Source organism: Oryctolagus cuniculus, chromosome 16 (genome assembly GCF_964237555.1).
Source record: "Oryctolagus cuniculus chromosome 16, mOryCun1.1, whole genome shotgun sequence".
NCBI lineage: Eukaryota > Metazoa > Chordata > Mammalia > Lagomorpha > Leporidae > Oryctolagus > Oryctolagus cuniculus.
The window spans coordinates 60804379-60816253 of NC_091447.1; positions in this window are offsets into that span (position 1 = coordinate 60804379).

The following is an 11875-nucleotide window of genomic DNA, read 5'->3' on the forward strand; positions in this document are numbered from 1 at the left end:
ACCTGGACTAGAACCGGCACCCATATGGGATGCCGGCGCTTTAGGCCAGGGCTTTAACCCTCTGTGCCACAGAGATGGCCTCACCACTGCTTTCTAAGCACCTGCCATAGCAGGAAGCTGGAGCCAGGATCTGGGGCCGGGAGTCAAACCTAGCACAGGGGGCATCTTCCCCAGCATTCGATCTGCCAGGCCCAATGCCGGCCCTGTGAGGTTTCTCTCCAGGGGATGATAATATTCTGAGTTGGAGGTGTTGAGGTGCACACGCCATGTGATTGTTCTGCCAAGGGGCTGACAGTTAGACGGGAAAACTGTGTGATAGGTAACACTGTTTAAAGACGGATCTGAAACCCAGAGAGACAGCAGGTGGATGGTTACACACGGCCTCAGCTGGGTCCTCTGGGAAGCACCAGTATGGCCTGAGTCATTGGGCCCAACTTCACCCCTTGTGGACCCCCAGGACCAGCAGGAGGACACAGAGTGGGTGACGAGCAGTGGCACCTGGCACCGGAGACCGGCAGCTCTCTCTCGATTTCTCCCTGGCAGCGCCCCCTTCCCTGTAGCCCCTTTGTAAGCCCCTGACCTCCTCCTCCTCTGGCAGAGCAGCGGGTGTTGAGACCCGGAAGTCTTTTGTGCTCTCCCTCTGTCGGCACATCATCCATTCTCTTCTCTTCACCCTGAAGCCTTGTCTTCCGTATTTTGATTGGCACCTGGGAGAGGGACCCGGTTTTCCGTGACAAAGTGATGGGACTGCTCCCAAACTTTGCAGGGCGCGTGTCCCTGCACCGGGCTTAGATGCTGGACTGGGTGCAGGCTCCACTTTCAGGGGAAAGACAGAGTCCCAGCAGCTCTGGACCTGTGCTCCTCTCCGGGGGAAAGTCCCTTGTCTCTTCCCTGCAAGGATGTGGTCCCAAGATGCAGAACCAGTGTGGGCAGCAGGAAGCACGCTCCAAGAAGGCACGGTCAGGCTGTCTGGTTAGCCGGCAAGTCCCCAGTGTGTAGGCTGCAACCCCCAATTCCACACCAGGTCAGGAGGGTCTGGAGGCTGGAACCTTTGTCCCCGCTCCGGTTTGGGCACCGAGGGACTGCAGGTTCGGGGGCCCATGATGGCCCTGTAAGGGCTGCCTGACCCGATGCGTCTGATGCTCTCATTGTTGTCAACACTTCCCTGCCACTTGAGAGTTCCCTGGGGATACCTTTGTCACGGAGGAAAAATGGGCGACACCGCACAGCCTACGTATGCGTTAGATTAAGGCAGACAAGCAAACGGTGTAATTCCCTGTGAAAAGTCCCTGATAAAATTGCAGCCTGGAGCAGGAGTTTGCAAAAATAATGCAAGAGAGGCCGGCGCTGTGGTGTAGCGGGTAGAGCTGCCACCCACAGTGCTGGCATCCCATATGGACGCCAGTTCGAGTCTTGGCTGCTCCACTCCCGATCCAGCTCTCTGCAGTGGCCTGGGAAAGCAGTGGACGATGGCCCAAGTGCTTGGGCCCCTGCACCCACATGGGAGACCTGGAAGAAGCTCCTGGCTCCTGGCTCCTGGCTTAGGTTTTGCCCATCTCCGGCCATTGTGGCCATTTGGGGGAGTGAACCAGTGGATGGAAGACCTCACTGTCTCTCCTTCTCTCTGTCTGTAACTCTGCCTCTCAAATTAATAACTAAATCTTTGGAAAAAAATACAAAGGTGTGACTGAGAATGGAAACCACAAGACAGCTGGGCAGCTGTATGCTCAGATAAAAATCCCATTCAGTAAGAAGGGGCTGAGTTGCTGGTGCCGGCTGAGAACCAAGCAGGAAGTGCTGTAACGCGTGATTGGTGACCTGATGGTGACAAGACCTTGGCTGGCGCTCCCCCACCCCCAACCGGGGCCCCTCGCTTGGATCCTCAGCACCCACAGCCAGGTGCTGAGGAGGCTCTGGGACCTCTTTGTCCCTGAGAAAGCAGGCATTAGGACCCAGGGTGCTGGCTCCAAATGTGGGAAAAGTAAAATGAGCGCCGTGCAAACCCCTGCCTGGTTGAGAGCAAAGCAGCCACTGGAACCTCAGGGGACGGACGGGCAGCCTGCGTGTGCATGGCTCGCCCCTGGAACAACGGGCCGGCCACGGACTCGCTCCTGGCTGTTTGCGGGCTGCGGAGCTGTACTGCTTGATAACCCAAACGCCACTCCAACACTGTCTTCTAATGCAGGGCCCCTCCCCAGGAGCACTTGCAACGTCTGCCACCAGGCATCAGTAATCACACTCAGTGAGACCTTTTTAAAAAAAGAATTATTTATTTATTTGAAAATCAGAGTTACACAGAGAGAGAAGGGGGTGGAGAGAGATTGAGAGAGGTCTTCCATTCCCCAAATGGCAGCAATGGCCAGAGCTGTACCAATCCGAAGCCAGGAGCCAGGAGCTTCTTCCAGGTCTCCCACTCAGGTGCAGGTAGACTTGAGCCATCTTCTACTGCTTTCCTAGGCCACAGCCGAGAGCTGGATTGGAAGTGGAGCAGCCAGGACTCTAACTGGCGCCCATATGGGATGCTGGCACTGAGGGAGGCAGCTTTACCTGCTGCGCCACAGCGCCGGTCCCAGTAGGGTCTTAAAAAAAACCAGTTTCTGTGCATTTTTTTAAAAAAAGATTGGTTGATGAATTTGAAAGGCAGAATTAGAGGCCAGTGCCATGGCTCACTAGGCTAATCCTCTGCCTGTGGCGCCGGGTGGGGCACCGAATTCTGTCCTGGTTGCTCCTCTTCCAGTCCAGCTCTCTGCTGTGGCCCAGGAGGGCAGCGGAGGATGGCCCAAGTGTTTGGACCCCTGCACCTGCATGGGAGACCAGGAGGAAGCACCTGGCTCCTGGCTTCGGATTGGCAGCACAGTGCGCCGGCCGTAGCAGCTATTTGGGGGGGGGGGGGTGAACCAACGGAAGGAAGGCCTTTCTCTCTCTCTCTCTCTCTCTTTCTCACTGTCTAACTCTGCCTGTCCAAAAAAAAAAAAAAAAAAAAAAAAAAAAAGATTGGTTGATGTATTTGAAAGGCAGAGTTAGAGAGAGTTTCTGAACAACTTCGTCTCCTCCAATCCTGAAAACACCCGAAAACCACAGGAAGCAGAGTCGTCCACCTGTCTCCCATAGAAACACAAGGCTATCATCGACAGAAGGGAACACTAACTGGGTAATAAAACAACAGAAGCAGCCCCTCCCCCAGGATTAAGCCACTGCCTGCAGTGCCGGTATTCTGCACGGGTGTCGGTTAGAGACCCGACTGCTCCACTTCCCATCCAGCTCCCTGCTGATGTGCCTGGGAAAGCAGTGGAAGATGGCCCAAGTGCTTGGGGCTCTGCACCCACGTGGGAGACCTGGAAGAAGCTCCTGGCTCCTGGCTTTCGCCTGCCCCCACCCTGGCTGTTGCAGCCATCTGGGGAGTGAATCAGCAGATAGACAACTCTCCCTCCCTCTCTTTCTCTCTCCTCTCTCTCTCTCTCTGCCTTTCCAATAAATAAATGCATTTTTAAGAACTCGAAGGTGACGACTATGCTGATCACATAGGAATCACTCAGCCGGAGGCACAGGTGGCCCCAGGGCGTGCATGTAGAGGGCTGAGCTGAGTGCAATCGTGGGAGGAGGGCACAGTGCTCAGCCCTTGTGCCTGCAGCTTGTGGGAGCGTCTGTCGGTTCAGAGGGCCTCCGAATCTAGAGAGAGAGCCGGGCATGCCCGGGCTAGTCGTCCCAGCGGAAGCAGCGCAGGGGGTGGCCACTATTTGCATAGACAGGGAGGTGTCCCCACAGCACCTGGCCACGCTCAGCGGGGGGGAGCCACTTTGCAGCTGTGGTCTGATCTGGGCTTGGGAGGAGACGAGAGAGGATGGCGTCCCAGATCTGCCAGGCAGTTTTTTTTTTTTTTTTTTTTTTGCTTTTTTGGCTCTTCTGGGACCCTTGTGAGGGACCCCCCCCCCCCACTTTCCACCAGCAGGGAGCAAGAGAGAAGCAAGAAAACAGCTAGCTTCACAAGGGAATTCACAAGGAACTATTGGGCATGGGGCATTCCACCGTCCCCGCAGTTAGTGAATGGTCCCACCTTGTCTCAAAGTGCCATCTTGGGCTCTAACCCAGCTGCCAACTGTATGCTAGGTTCGGCTTCTCCAGGACCCAGCCCAACTCACTAGGAGCCTGGTGACCAGATGGCCCAACCATAAGCAGCAACTCCCCCCACCCAAAAATGGCATTGGCTGCCTCCACTCCCTTACCTCTGCAAAGACCTGGTTTTTTGCACAAACGCCCTTCTTTGCCCTCTCTTGCCATCTCCCTCCAGCCTGTAGGGTTCCCCCAACCCGACAATAAACCTCTCCTGTAAGTCCGGTGCTTGGTGTGTTTTGGGGTGGCCTTTCACACAGGGCTACCACATTTGTATTTATTTGGAAGAGGGAGAGGTATCTTCCAAGCACTGGTTCACTCTGCAAACGTTCACAGCATTTGGGTCTGGGCCAGGCCAACCTCTTCTGGGGTTGAAGATGGAAACGGAGTTGAAGGGCTCACGGGCCATGTAGGAGGGGGTCCTTCTGCCTGACCACATTGAACTCCCACCTTCTCAGAGCTCAGCACCACGCTGGGCTTGTGCTGCGTCGGCCTGCTATGGGTGGAATGGGAGCCCTGGGATGTGCACACATGACGGCTAGGACCCCGGGACCACAGACGGTGGTGCTGTGTGCAAGCTGAGTCTTTGGAAGTGAAGTTAGGCAACACTGCCCTGGAGTAGCATGAGCCCTAACCTGATGTGAATGCATCCTGACACAAAGGGGACATTTGGGTATTTGGCTTTATAGGTATGTGCAGAGGGGCTGGTGGCACGGTGGCATAGTGGGTAAAGCCTTTGCCTGCAGCACCAGCATGCAAAATGGGCGCTGGTTCGAGTCCTGGCTGGTCCACTTCCAATCCAGCTCTCTGCCTTGGCCTGGGAAAGCAGTGGAAGATGGCTCAAGTGCTTGGGCCCCTGCACCTGTGTGGGAGACCCAGAGGAAGCACCTGACTTCAGATCAGCTCAGCTCCGGCCATTGCAGCCAATTGGGGAGTGAACCAGCAGATGGAAGACCTCTCTTTGCCTCTCCTTCTTTCTGTCTGTAACTTTGCCTTTCAAATAAATAAATAAATAAATAAATATTTTTATTTTATTTTATTTTTTTTGACAGGTAGAGTGGACAGTGAGAGAGAGAGAGACAGAGAGGAAGGTCTTCCTTTGCCGTTGGTTCACCCTCCAATGGCCGGCGCGCTGCAGCCAGCGCGCTGCGGCCGGTGCACCGCGCTGCGCTGATCCGATGGCAGGAGCCAGGTGCTTCTCCTGGTCTCCCATGGGGTGCAGGGCCCAAGGACTTGGGCCATCCTCCACTGCACTCCCGGGCCACAGCAGAGAGCTGGCCTGGAAGAGGGGCAACCGGGACAGAATCCGGCGCCCCGACCGGGACTAGAACCTGGTGTGCTGGCGCTGCAAGGTGGAGGATTAGCCTAGTGAACCGCGGCGCCGGCCTAAATATTTTTTTAAAGAGCTACAAATCTTGGCCTGCTTGCCTAGCCAAGGAGACCCTTTGCCTCCCCTCTAAGAAACCATTTTTTTCCACTTTTCAAACATTATTTATTTGAGAAGCAGAGACATGGAGTGCTTGAACCTGCTGCTCCCCAGGGTGTGCGTGAGCAGAAGGCTGGAGTCGGGACCCAGAACCAGGAATCAATCCCAGGTGCTCTGCGGTGGGGCACCAGTGTTCTAACCATGAGGCTGAACCCTGCCCTGTCCCTAAGTTCTAAGGGGATCTGCTACACAGTCACAGATAACCTATATAATCTCATTGATGTTAAAGTCCAGACCTCACACCACAACCTGTGGATCCTATTGTCCCTTCCCCTCCCTTCCTTCCTCCTCCTCCTCTTCTCCTTGTCCATGGCACTGGAGCCAGGCGGGAGTCGCCCGGCTGCTGTCACCATGGCTACCTACCCCAGGGTCTTTGCACATGCAGCTCCTGCCGCACGGACCCTTCCTGCGCTCAGGGCATAACTGACTCATTCTCAGATCTCATGAAAAATACGACTTCCTCTTCCACGGCTTCCCATTCAGTCCCTCAGCCTGTGGGTCTCCCTCTCACTCCTTTCAACTTTAAACACCCTCCTGGGCCACCCGCCTCCCCTTCAGCTGCCACTAAGGCGAGGCCCGTGGCACCACAGCACCCACACGGGAGATGGCTTTGGATGATGCCCCAGGGGCAGGCACACCTGCCCGGTGACACGAGAACCATGAGAACTGTGCCTCCCTGTGCAAGGACTGGGACCCCTGAGACCCGGCCGACAAGCCCTCAAACTTCACAGCAATGTGTTTCTGACAGCAACAGAGACTGATTGTGCAAGAGACTCAGGGGGACTCTGGGGGATGGGCAGGGGGTGCACCTGCCAGGGCTCCAATACCTTTTGTCCCCTCTGAAACTCACCTTGGACTTTGATCTCCATTGTGAGCTAGTCAGAGGGTGGAAGCTTGATCCCAATATGGGGTGTAGAGTGGGGCTTTCAGTGGGTGACAAGGATCAGATGAAGTTGTTAGGGTGGGACCCTCATGGTTGAGTCTTGGTGTCTTTGAAAGGAGAGGGAGCGACCGGGAGAGAAGCACACACAGGCATGTGCTCTGTGTCTCGCTGGCTGGGAGAAGGCTCTCTCTGTCTCTCTCTCTCTCTCTTTTGACAGGCAGAGTTAGACAGTGAGAGAGACAGAGAGAAAGGTCTTCCTTCCATTGGTTCACCCCCCAAATAGCTGCTACAGCCAGCGCGCTGTGCTGATCCGAAATCAGGAGCCAGGTGCTTCCTCCTGGTCTCCCATGTGGGTGCAGGGGTCCAAGCACTTGGGCCATCCTCCACTGCCTTCTTGGGCCACAGCAGAGAGCTGGACTGGAAGAGGGGCAACAGGGACAGAATCTGGTGCCCCACCCGGGACTAGAACCCAGGGTGCCAGCGCCGCAGGTGGAGGATTAGCCTAGTGAGCTGCGGTGCCGGCCCAGAAGGCTGGCTCTCACCACGGGCAGCCCCTCCGATCACAGCATGTGCCGAAGTAAATCTCTTTTCCTTACCGTTTGCCCAATCTGCGGTGTTGTGTTATTATCAATGGAAAATGGACTCATCGGTACCATTTGCCTTTTATTTTATTTAAAAGTTCAAAAAATGGGGGCCAGCACCATGGCTCAGTGGGCTAAGCTGCCACCTGCAGCGCTGGCATCCCACATCCCGGTTCGAGTCCCGGCTGCTCCACTTCAGATCCAGCTCCCTGCTGATGCTCCCGGGAAAGCAGCAGAAGATGGCCTAAAACCTTGGGCCCCTGCACCCATGGGGGAGACCTGGATGGAGCTCCAGGCTCCTGGCTTCAGCCTGGCCCAGCCCTGACCGTTGTGACCATTTGGAGAGTGAACCAGGGGGTGGACGATCTCCCTCTTTCTGTAACTCTGCCTTTGAGACAAATAAATAAATCTTTACAAAACAAACAAACAAAAAGCTGTTACTTTACAAAATTAAACCAATTTGTTTATTTATTTGAGACACAGGGAGAGAGATTCAGACAGAATACTTATCCACTGGTTCACTCTTCAAATGCCAGCAATCCTGGCCAGAACCGGGATCCGGAGCCAGGAGCTCCATCCAGGCCTCCCATGGGGGTGGCAGGTACTTGAGCCATCACCACCTGCTGCCTCCCAGGCGCATGAGCAGGGAGCTGGCATCAGGGGCTCAGAGACTCCCACATGGGACAAAGACATCTTAACTGCTTGGCTAAATGCCTGCACTGAACGGAAACTTTGTAGCTGTTAACCGACTTCCACCTGTCCTAGGAGGCAGCATTTATGAGCTAAGCCCTTTCTCCCGCGCCCAGGTGAGAGCCTTGCTACTCTCTAACCTCTGACCTCAGGAATCGTGGTGATCTTCCTAACCCATAGACTACGTCACCGTCATCCTCTAGGCATGTGGGGACACGGGCACTGATTGGGGGCAGGGCAGGATTAGCAATGACTCATGAAACTACAGGCGTGAGATGACACAGCCCAAGGTCATCAAGGGCTGCCGGAGGTCAGAGGTTAGAGACTAGAAGGCTCAGGCTTGGGGACTGAAATGAAGGGCGGAGTCAAGGGGGCTTGGAACCGAGGTGGGGAGCGAGGGAAGGGAGGAACAGAGATGTGACAGCTCAGGGAGGCGCAGAGGGAGGCGTATGGGCGCATGAGGCTGGGCACGGTGGGATGGAGGCAAGGTCCACCCATCCAGAGCGACCGGGATGAAGATCGAGTTTGTCCACGGCTGGCCCACCCCACCCTCCCCTTCGGGATTGAATGTTGTAACACAGTGTTGACAGCAAGAGCCAGGTGTAGGCATACCTGTGCGTCCCCCTGCCCATCTCAGCTGGACTCACTCTATGATCCTAGTCTGTTTCTATGGGCAACCAAGTGCCAGGAAACCTGTTCCTCAAAGCCCAAGGGAAAGCCGGCCGCGGGACAAGGCCAGGTATCCCCTGGTGAAGTGGTTGCCATGGTGATGAGAAGATAGTAGGGAAAGTGATGTCTGTTTCTTTCTCACTTGCTCTGTCTCTATCTCTTTCTCTGTCTTTCTCTTGCTCTCGCTTTCACTCCGTGTTACCTAATTTTTTCCTCTAACGTGCCCAGCATGGGACGCATCTGCACCCTCGGTCTGACCGGTGGCCAGGTGTGGTCCTCACAGGGAGTTGAGCTGACTGCTCCCAGCAGACGAGCGTCCTGTGTCTCCTCCCGCGCCTCCAGTTTATCCCACCTGCGCTGGTCAATCCCACCTGTGTCCAGTTAATCCTGGCTGAGATGGTCTCTCTCCAGCAGAGCCCTGGCCTGGACAGAAGCAGGGTTTGGGTGTGGTGGTCACCTGGGACCCAGGGGAGGCCTCTCTGCAAAGCCCAGGAGATGGACAGAGCCATTTAGGACTCAGACCCCAGAGAGAGGAGGGCACCGCCTGGCAGGGCCCGTGGGGAGGGGGTTGTCTGGGGCACCAGCAGGTGGGAAAGGGTCTGGGTGTCCTTGGGGCTCTAATGAGGTATTATAGAGGGGGCAGGGGTGAGGGTCCTGTGGGACTCGCTGGGGCTGGGAGGGGGTCATGACGGCCCCTCTGCAGTGTCCATGGAACCCAGGGTTGGGGATGGGGCAGTGCTGGCCGTGGCTGGCCGTTCCTTGGGGAGGTGGCCTCAGGGGGCAGTTACAGCAGGCAGATGTTCAGGATCGATCACTTTGCGGAACTGGGGGGAGGCGGAGGACTGGAAACCGCATGGAGGGTGACCGAGCCCTGTTCTGGTGTGAGAAAGTCTAAGAATGTCAGAACACAACAGCCCTGCCTCTCCCAGGACTGACTCATGAGTCACTTTTTTTTTTTTTTTTTTTTTTTTTTTTTTTTTTTTTTACAGGCAGAGTGGACAGTGAGAGAGAGAGACAGAGAGAAAGGTCTTCCTTTGCCGTTGGTTCACCCTCCAATGGCCGCCGCATGGTGCACCATGCTGATCCGAAGGCAGGAGCCAGGTACTTCTCCTGGTCTCCCATGGGGTGCAGGGCCCAAGCACCTGGGCCATCCTCCACTGCACTCCTGGGCCACAACAGAGAGCTGGCCTGGAAGAGGGGCAACCAGGACAGAATCCGGTGCCCCGACTGGAACTAGAACCTGGTGTGCCGGCGCCGCAAAGCGGAGGATTAGCCTAGTGAGCCGTGGTGCCGGCCACGAGTCACTTCTGACACCAGATTGGGGGCAAGGGGACCCAGGCCCATCATGTGTGTCTTCTGCCTCAGTTCAGGTTTTTTTTTTAAGATTTATTATTTATTTATTTTGAAAGAGTTACAGAGAGGAGGGGACAGAGAGAGATAGAGAGAGATCTTCCGTCTGCTAGTTCACATCCCCAGATGGCTGAAGCCAGGAGCCAGGGGCTCCACCCGGGTCTCCCCCTTGGGAGGCGGGGCCCAAGCACTTGGATCATCTTCCACTGCTTTCCCAGGTGCATCAGCAGGGAGCTGGATTGGAAGCAGAGCAGCCGGGACTCGAACCAGCACCTATACAGGATGCCGGTGTCACAGGCAGAGCTTCACCTGCTGTGCCACAGCACCGGCCCCTCTCGATTCAGTTCTGACGCAATCTACCCAGAGAGAATGCTGGGCTGAGGGTCTCATGCTGCTGCTCCCTCTTCAGATGCCAGCCCTGACCTGTGCTTCTGCCTCACCTGCTACAAACCCGGGTCTCTACAGCCACTCCCTCGGGTTGGATAAATTGGGTAGAACAGCTCATAGAATCCAGGAGAATTGCATATCCTTGTTTACTGTGAATGATGGAAGAACTCTCTCTCTGTCTGTCTCTGTCTCTCTCTCTCTCCCTCTTTTCCTCCCTCCATCCCTCCCTCTCTTGCTTTCTGAGTAGATTAGCACAGCCCTTGTGGGAAACGGTGTGGAGGAGACTCAGAGAGCTGAAACCAGAGCTCCCCGAGCCAGGGTTTGGCCCCGCAGTTAAAACCTGACTCAGGACACCTACATCACATATTAGAATGCCTGAGTTCGAGTCCTGGCCACTCCAGTTCCAATCCAGCTCCCTGCTAATGCACACCTTGGGAGGCAGCAGGTAATAGTTCAAGGACTTGGGTCCCTGCCACCCACATGGGAGACCAGGATTGAGCTCCCGGTTCCTGGCTTCCGCCTGGTGCAGGCCTCTGGGGAGTGAACCAGCAGAATGAGGGTCTCTGTCTCTCTGCCTCTCAAATACAAATGTAAGAAACGGACGGGTCACTAAAACCTACAGAACATTCTAGAGTCACAGGGAGGAAATGAGCACCAGTACCTGGAACCGCACAGATCAACAGTGGAGACATCTTCCAGGTAAGAGAAGCCAGACAGGAGAGGAGAGATCAGCGCGGTTCCACCTGCAGGAAGCACCCAAGACAGGCCTGAGCCTCGAGGGGGTGCCCATTGGTTCCCGGGGACGGGGCAGCCAGAAAGCAGCAGTGGATGCTGGTTTTCCGTTTCAGGCAGTGGGAAAGTTCTGGAGCCAGAGAGTTGCCACGGCCCCTGCAGGAAAAACGAAGTGCCACATCCCAGTGCCTGGTTTCATTCCAGGCTCCGCTCCTGATTGGAGCTCCCTGCTTATGGAGGCAGCAGGCGATGGCTCAAGTACTCGGTGCCTGCCCACCACGTGGGAACCCCGGATAGAGTCCCCATGTCCTGGCTTCGAGCCCCAGAGCTGGCCTTAGAGGTTGTGGGCATCTGGGGGGTGGAGCAGTATGGATAGAAGCTGTCTGCCTCTCAAAGAAAAAGTAGAAACTTTGTCCATTTGTGGCATTTTCAGGTGGGGCCTTGGGAGGTGTTTAGAGTTAGGTGAGGTTGTCTTTAGGTGGAGTCCTCATGATTGAGTCCTGTGTCTTTCCCAGAAGAAAGAGATCCGAGGACTCCCCCCCCCCCCACGTGTCCTCTGTCTCACCACATGACAGCCAGGGCCACCTCAGGACTATGCCAGCGAAAAGGCTGTCACCATGGCACAGGCCCCTTGGCCTTGCACCTCAGACACCAGCCAACACAGACCTCCTTCCTTGATGAAGTCCACCTGCCTTGGGTAATTCATTACAGCAGGCACCTTAACACATGGAGCAGGCACCTAACAGGTGGAGCAGGCACCTAACAGGTGGGCAGGCACCTTACAGGTGGGCAGGCACCTTAACAGGTGGGGCAGGTACCTAACAGGTGGATCAGGCACCTAACAGGTGGAGCAGGCACCTAACAGATGGAGCAGGTACCTAACAGGTGGAGCAGGCACCTGTCAGGTGGGCAGGCACCTAACAGGTAGAGCAGGCACCTTAACAGGTGGATCAGGCACCTAACAGGTGGATCAGGCACCTAACAGGT